This window comes from Nomascus leucogenys, chromosome 10 (genome assembly GCF_006542625.1).
Source record: "Nomascus leucogenys isolate Asia chromosome 10, Asia_NLE_v1, whole genome shotgun sequence".
NCBI lineage: Eukaryota > Metazoa > Chordata > Mammalia > Primates > Hylobatidae > Nomascus > Nomascus leucogenys.
In genome coordinates this window covers 2,869,285-2,878,007 of record NC_044390.1, presented here as the reverse complement: position 1 = coordinate 2,878,007, position 8,723 = coordinate 2,869,285, and the positions used below count along the sequence as shown (strand labels likewise).

At 42.7% G+C, this 8,723-nt stretch overlaps 1 pseudogene; it reads left to right on the top strand.

Moving 5' to 3' along the window:
* Positions 1 to 7,228: 7,228 nt before the first annotated feature.
* LOC100592379 lies at positions 7,229 to 8,549 on the top strand (annotated as a pseudogene).
* The last annotated feature ends 174 nt before the right edge of the window (positions 8,550 to 8,723 follow it).

The window sequence follows — 8,723 nt, the reverse complement described above, 5'->3', positions numbered from 1 at the left end:
TCAGATTCATTTGCCAATGTTTTCTATTTTCTGCAAGATGAGTGGACTGTGTGGTACGGAAGTTATGAACTAAATACTAATTTGAATGTGACCCAACACAGTAACTGAATTTCAAATGATTTAAGGACCTATGAACACAGCAAAATTATATATGCCTGTGTATTCAGTTTCACCCAACAACTGAACACTGACATCCATTTCAAGTGCACACTGAGTGTTTGCCACAAATATGTGTGGTCTTAGAGAGAACTCATTAGCTTTAAAACGGAAAAACTATACATCCTCTTGTATGATGGCGACAGAGTCCAATTAGAAATAAATAACAGGAAGAAATCCATAAATTCCTGCATACATTGAAATGAAATAACCACCTCCTAATACAACGATCAAATATGAAATTACAATGGAAATTACAGCTCTCCTGAGTTGAATGAAAAGCAGACATTTACAAAATTTGTAGATGCGGTTGAAGCTTAGTGAGAAACTCATAATAGGAAGGAAATACCATAATCAGTCATCTTAATTTCTCCATTAAGTTACTTCACTAAGAGCGATCCAATCGTCAGCATTTTGGTCAGAGCCACCTCATCCATGCCCGGGCTGGACTGACAGTGGGGCCACGTGCTGGGCAGTGGCTCAGGGTCAGACCACAATGTCCAGGTTCACCTCAAATCCCTTTGCCGCACCGACACTGACAGTGAGAGAAAGGAAGACAGTTTCCTTTAGAAACTGAGCCAAGCCCTGGGTTGTCAGAAACTCTGAGCTTCTCATCGTTGTTAGAGAAGCAAATGTGGCACATACACACCATGGAATACTATGCAGCCACAAAAAAGGGTGACTTCATGTTGTTTGCAGGGACATGGATGAAGCTGGAAACCATCATTCTCAGTGATAACAAGATTGGAAAACCAAACACCGCATGTTCTCACTCATCAGTGGGAGTCGAACAGCGAGAACACATGGACACAGGGAGGGGAACATCACACACCGGGACCTGGCGGGGCGTGGGGGGTTAGGGGAGGGACAGCATTAGGGAGAAATACCTAATGGAGGTGACGGGTCGATGGGTGCAGCAAACCACCAGGGCACGTGTCTAGCTATGTAAGCAACCTGCACGTTCTGCACATGTACCCCAGAACTTAAAGTATATGTAAAAAAAAAAAAAAAAAAGAAAAGTCTGCTTGTGACAGTGAACAGGGCCTGGAGATCAGAAGCCACCGACGCCAACCATTTACGTCAGGTTCTGTGACCCGCCTGCAGGGACAGAGGAAGGGAGAATACAGTCCTCGCTGACTGGGATGTTGAAGGACAGGTTTATTCAAACTCGGAAGACCCTTAAAGTACCGAATTGTACATGAGAGCAGGTACGGAAAAGTTTACCACTGTCTTAATAGAAGCCTGCGGAGCTACTTTCTGTGAAAAGACGCAACTGGAAAAGACGTGGAAAGTATCTGACACCCAAACCAACCCCACGAGTGTGCTGGCGATCCTAGTACCCTATCCCCGAATTCTGAATGGAAAAATTCCTCTCCGAAGACATGAGCATGAATGCAATTCCAGGCCGAAAGTGATTTTGGGAGAATATTCCAGAGGCAAATCCACACGCTGGGCTCGGTGGTTTCCACAACTGAGGCCACCTGGTTTTCCCAAAGAGAACATCAATTGTGTTCATGATTCACTCAAAGCAGATAAAATGTTTAAAAATGTTAGGGATCAGTGCTCCGTGAACATGGGTCAGTAAAATTACAAGCTGGAGAATAACCGCTCCCATAAATGTGAGGAGAATTGAAAAGGATTTACGTAAGAAAACAAACAAATTAGAATGATGCAAGAAGAGATAAGCATTTTCTCTCTGCATGTATGTGTGTAGATATGGTATGTGTGTATACACGGACATACACGTGGCGGGTCCTATTATAGATCGCAATCAACGAAGAAATGTAATGTGCAAGGATTTGAAATACTGTATGCATCACAACGTAGAGATTTGTGTTTCTCAATTTGCCTTCATGAGACGAAAGCAATTGAGAACTGCCTTGGCTTTGAATGTGCAAGGAGAGAATTTAGCAACCACCAGAGAATGATTACTATGGAGATGATTAAATTAAAGACCATTAATTTAATCACATTAATGTAAACAAGTCCTTTTCCACCCTACCTCCAGTCTCCCACTTTCACATTCTTATCCATGAACTCTGATCATCTATAATATATTTAATACACGAGGAACCCATTTTCAACATTTTAAAAAAAGAAATGAATCTCATTTTATTTACGTTGCAATGTAAGGGAAACAGCAAGATTGTCACAATATCTTTTACCTTTAATTTTAGATGCTATCACTAAAAAGAAAAACAGGACTTTCACTGGCTGACTGATTGTCTGGAAACAGTTTTGGGATTTCTTTTCTAAGCTTCTTAAGTGAAATCTTTACATTGTAGAGAAAATGTTTTTGAGAGTTGAGTGTGGTCTGTGGAGCGTTCTATTAGTAACACCTTCTGAGTAGGTTTAATTCAACCCTTTGTTGAAATGTGAAAAGGTGTTCCATTTATAATAAACGACTATCTGAAAGTAGCACCATTCATTTTACAGGAATTTTAAATGGCACCTCAATTTTTAAAATTCTAATTAAATTTAATTTATTTCCAAATCTTAATCAATAGGCATCATATTCAAGATCGCATCAAAAAATTATTAAATGGCAATACTTTGTCCTTGTTAATGAAAAAATAACACTGTGAAAACAATTGTCTTCCTTTATCGTAAAAGCCTATCCAACAGTAACAATCTCAATGACGCCGGAATTCAATCAAAATCTGATTGGATTCAAAAGGAGGCAAGGTGTGGCTAAGGTGGGTGGAGAGACCCTCTCCTCTAAAAGCCCCGGGCAGCCAGCTCTCACTCCAGATCTGAGCTGTCCGCAGAAGCAGGTGGAGGCCAGGGGAGAAACTCCGGAAGGAGAGGTGAGTTCAATCTTCTGGAATTCATTTTTACAAAGGGCGTATGAGAGTCTAGGGGAAGGCAATAATTTCTTGATTCCACAAGTGTTGTGTGAGGCCAACCCCATGACAGACACACTGTATTTCTGGAGGATAACGGGGCCTCTGCCCTGGTAGCAGTTAGATAAGTCTTAGATTCTCAATGCCAAGGCTACAGAAATGACAATGTCCATTTTCTAGAATTTCACCAGAATTTGGTAGACTTTCTGAAATGATGGACAGAGGTTCAATGGCTGGGTTATTCAGTGTCAGGTTTTCCTACGGGTTGGGTAATGTTTTCCTATTCTCCGCTTCCCAGAACCCGTGGAAACCATCATTCTTCTCTTACTTTCTGATTTTTTTTTCAGTTTTTTCTTCCTTTTAATTCAGAAAGAGAAAGGGAAGGAATAAAAAGCAAAGTTTGTTTAAATTACTATTGCAGAAATGATCTGACTGGATGCTGGGACCCACCTCTCAAAGGATGGGGATTCACTATTTACTTAATTTTTTTGAGACGGGGTCTCGCTCTGTCACCCAGGCTGGAGTGCAGTGGCTATTTTCCGATTCTGTGAGATCAGTCAACTCAGCTTGCACAGAAGTGAGATGATACCCTATTTACTTCCCTCAGCCTCACTTATTTCACTTCCCATAACGCCCTCAACCTTCATCCACGTTGGTGCCATTTCCAGGATTTCCTTCTTTTTTGTGGTGGCATAGTTCATTGTGTATACCACCATTTCCTCATCCATTTTTCTCCCACAGACTCTGGGGTTGTTTCCATGGCTATTGGGAATAACGCTGCATAGAACCTAAGAGTGCAGATATCTCTTTGACACGCTGACCTCTTTCTTTCATGTATAAACACAGAAGTAGGGTTGCAGGAACATAGGCGATTCTATTCTTAATGTTTTCAGAAACCTCCCTGCGATTTTCTGTAGTGGTTGTACCAATTTTCTTTCCCACCAACAGTGTACAAGTGTTCCCCTTTCTCCACATCCTTACCAACACTTATCTTTTGTCTTTTTGATCATAGCCATCCTAGCAGAGGGGAGGTAATATCTCATCGCAGTTGTGTTGCTGGAGGCCTCAGGAGGGTCTCTGGATGCCAGAGAGACCCTCGTCCCAGCCAGTTTCCAGGTTCTTGATGCTGTCAGGAGAACGAATTCAGGGATGAGCCAGAATGAAGTGAAAGGCAAGAAGCTTCTATCCCAGAGCAAAAGTACACAGTTAGGAGAGAAGTGTGGGCATGATTCTGAGAGCTGGTGGTGTGCAAAGGAGTTCCAGTTTTCTATTTTTATGAGGTCTTCTAATTTGGAGTGGAGCTATCAGTCGTACCTGGAAGAATTTGGAAGCCAGAAGGGACCCTATAGGGGAAAGGTGAGTTCACGCCTATGGAATTTAATATTACGACTCAGATTTCTGCAAGGGCAGAAAGAAGAGAGTAGTCTGGGAATGGAGCCATTTCCTAATTAAGCAAGTGTTGTCTGAGGCCAGTGGCAGGCCATGAACATTGTATAAACCTGGGGACACTGGGACCTCTATTCCTACCGCAGTAGGTAGGATGTGGATTTTCTCTACCCAGGCTCAAGGAAATGACAATTTTTCTTGAATATAATCAGAACTTGGCCGACTTCATGAGATGGTGCATAGAGTTTCTGCCACTGACTCATCGAACCCCTCAGATTCTGCTATGGGTTTCGCTTTGTTTTATTTTCCAAATGTCCCCTCCCTCTTGCGCCTGGTCAGCACCATTTTAATTCCACTCTCTAATTTTATGACTTCAGTGTTTTAGGTTCCTATTAAGTTAGATCATTCAGTATTTATCGCTTTCTATCTGACTTATTCCACTTAGCAAAATGCCCTCAAGTTTCATCCATTTTTTTTAGGGTTTACAATATTTCATTGTATATATAGCACAATTTCTTGATCTATTCTTCTGCCAACATTATCGAGTAAAAGGGATTCGCTGTCCAATGCTCTGGGAGTGAATAGAATGACATGGGGATGTTTGAGAAAAGAAAAGCATTGCATTGAAATTCGAACCGTAGGGAGACAGGAGTCCACCTCTAATCTGTCATCTCACACTGGCTTCAAGTTAGCATTTATTAGAAAAGGTTCAGAGGGCCTGGCATGATGGCTCATGCCTGAAATCCCAGCAATTTGGGAGGCTGAGGCAGGTGGATCACTTGAGCTTAGGAGCAGGAGACCAGCCTGGGCAACATAGTGAGACCCCATCTCTCCAAAATCACAAAAATTAGCTGCGCATGGTGGTGCAGGCCTGTGGTTCCAGCTACTCGCGGAGGCTGAGACAGGAGGATCATCTGAGCCCAGGAGTTTCAGGCTGCAGTGAACCGAGATTGAACCACTGCACTCCAGCCGGGCTGATTAGAAAAAAAAGGTTCAGGGGATGGATTCTGAGATCAGTAAGTAATTGATGGAAGGAAAGGGAGGTCTGGAAAGTCCATGGGCATGGGCAGTTATCTTTTCATGCTTCCTCATGGGTCGACTGTGCAAATTCAAAGGCTGTTAATGTACAACACGCAGTGGAAATTCGGGCTGTGACCTCAGCAAGCTTGTTCTGCACAGACTCCAGCTGGCCATATTGGTTCCAGCCAATTTCAGCCAGTTCTTTTGTTTCCTGAACAGAGGGAGTTTCAGTGTTTCAGCAAAGTTGCTTCTTTTCTTTGTTTTCTTTTTCTTTTTTTTTGTGAGACAGGGTCTTGCTGTTGCCTGGGCTGGAGTGCAGTGGTGCGGTCTTGGCTCACTGCAGCCTCTATCTCCTGGGCTCACGTGATCATCCCGTATCAGCCTTCTGAGTAGCTGGGACCACAGGTATGGGCCACCACACCCAGCTAATTTTTAAAATTATTTGAAGAGACAGGTCTCACGATGTTGCGCTGGCTGGTCTCGAACACCTGGGCCCAAGCAATCCTCCTTACTCAGCCTCATGAAGTGCTGGAATTTACAAGTGTGAGCCACCGGCACCAGCCAAGTTGTTTCCCTTCTTATCTGCCATCCCGTACACTCAAAAATTTCTGTTAGTTACTGGTTTATCTCTTTTATTTTTATTTATTTATTTTTAGATGAAGTCTCACTCTGTCACTAGGCTGGAGTACAGTGGCACGATCTCGCCTTTGCCCATTTTATAATCAGTTTGTTAGTTTTAGGGTTTTTTTTCTATTGAGTTATGAGTTCCTTATATATTTTGGATATTAATATCAGATACATAATTTGCAAACATTTTTTCCATTCTGTAGGTTTTCTTGTCATCGTCTCCCTTGTTTCCTTCACTATGCAGAACATTTTTTGTTTGACGTAGTCCAACTTATTTATTTTTGCTTTTTGTGTAATATAATGCTATAAGTTTCATGCCACATCCGGGTGGAACAAATACTATGCCATGGGAGTTTTTGAGAAAAGAAAAGCTTTATGTTGAAATTGAACTCCCAGGGAGACAGAAGTCCAGCTCTAATCTGTCTCTTCATACTGGCTTCAAATCACCATTTATCAGAAAAGGTTCAGAGGACCTGGCATAGTGGCACCTGCCTGAAATCCCAGCATTTTGGGAGGCTGAGGCAGGTGGATCACTTGAAGTCAGTAGTAGGAGATCAGCCTGGGCAATATAGTGAGACCCCATCTCTCCAAAACACAAAAATCGACCAGGCTTATTATGGAGGTTGAGGGTCTCCAGTGCTGTCCAATATAAACATAATGTGATCAACATATGTAAGGATAAATTTACTGTCTAATAGCCACACAAATCAAGCAAAACGAAATAAGCCTAAGTAAGTTTAACAAAATATAAGCATTTCACGTATAATACATTTTTAAGATTCTCTAACAGATAGTTTACATCTCCTTTAGGTCTTCAAAATTTAGTGTATATTTTATACTCACAACACATCTTAATTTAGATAAGCCCCATTTCAGGTGCTCAGTAGCCACATGTGGCTGGTGGCTACCATATTGGATAGCTCAGCTGTAGACCCTTTTGCCACTCAACTCAAAGCCTCATACCAAGCCATGGCCTTCATTCTAGCCAGTATTTCCAATATTGGAAGGTCAGGGCCCTGATCAGTTATCTTTGTACTTATATTGTATCTTCATTTCCTAGTACTAGTGCTTTACAAAGAGTAGGCGATGATGTCTTTATCCAGGTAAAGATGAAAGTGTCCCAAGAACTTTACATGAGTCCCATTCCACTCATGTAAAATCTAATACCCGTGTCCACTTATTCCCAGACAGTGGCCATGGCTGAACACTTTAAAGAAGCAAGCAGTTGTCCTATCTGCCTGGATTATCTTGAAAACCCTATGCACCTGAAATGTGGATACATCTGTTGCCTCCGATGCATGAACTCACTGCGGAAGGGGCCCCATGGGAAGGGGGTCCTGTGCCCTTTCTGCCCTGTGGTCTCTCAGAAGAATGACATCAGGCCCGCTGCCCAGCTGGGGGCGCTGTTGTCCAAGAGCAAGGAACTAGAGCCCAAACTGAGAGCTGCTCTGCAGATGAATCCAAGGATGAGAAAGTTCCAAGGTAAGGAATCTGTACTACCTGCTCCAAGCCCATAAAGGGCCTTGGAAAAAGCAGCTTTTAAATGTCTTTCCGTTCAATACGGGCATTAGCTGAAGTCTGCAACCTAAAAGTTTTGTGATCCCAAACATCAGCTGTTATCAGCACGCAGTATAGATTTTCACAGGATCTGTGCCAATTTATAATTATGAGAGCAAACTATCATCTCCTCCTTCATCCATCCTATGCACTAAGAGGGAGAAAAACCTTTAATCAAAATATTGAATAACTTAAACAAGAATTTTTACTATGACAAAGGTGGGCTTGTTGCAATTATATTCATACATTCTATACATAAAATTTGACTTAATCGGGGGGCCAGGGAAATTCCTAAAGAAAGTTCGGATCTGAGAATGAACGTGGAATAAAAGAAGTGACAGTGAATAAAATATTTGGGTCTGTGCAGTAGAAAGGCAGAGGGAGTCTTTAGTGTGTGTCTTTGCTGAACTACTGGTTCTTCTCTGCACAGTGGATATGACCTTGGATGTGGACACAGCCAACAACTATCTCATCATTTCTGAAGACCTGAGGCGTGTCTGATGTGGGAATTTCAGACAGAATAGGAAGGAGCAAGCTGAGAGATTCGACTCCGCACTGTGCGTCCTGGGCGCCCCTCGCTTCACTTCCGGCCGCCATTATTGGGAGGTGGATGTGGGCACCAGCAAAGTGTGGGATGTGGGCGTGTGCAAGGAATCTGTGAACCGACAGGGGAACGTTGTACTCTCTTCGGAACTCGGCTTCTGGACTGTGGGTTTGAGAGAAGGACAGATCTACTTTGCCAGCACTAAGCCTGTGACGGGTCTCTGGGTGAGCCCAGGTCTACACCGAGTGGGGATTTACCTGGACACAAAAATGAGGATCATTTCCTTCTATAATGTCAGTGATAGGTCACATATCTTCACATTCACGAAAATTTCTGCTACCGAGCCACTGCGTCCATGTTTTGCTCATGCAGATACAAGTCGCGATGATCACGGATACTTGAGTGTGTGTGTGTAATGAATAATGGCATTGCCAGTTCCCCAGTTTATCCTGGGCAAGGCAACTATACACTTGAACACAGAAAACATCCACAGTAAGTGGCTGTGTGCTCGTGACCAAAGGCGAGAACTTCTCTGCTTGGTCCACTTATGGTTCAAAGGTATGGAAGAAAAATGTGGGTCTTTCAATGAA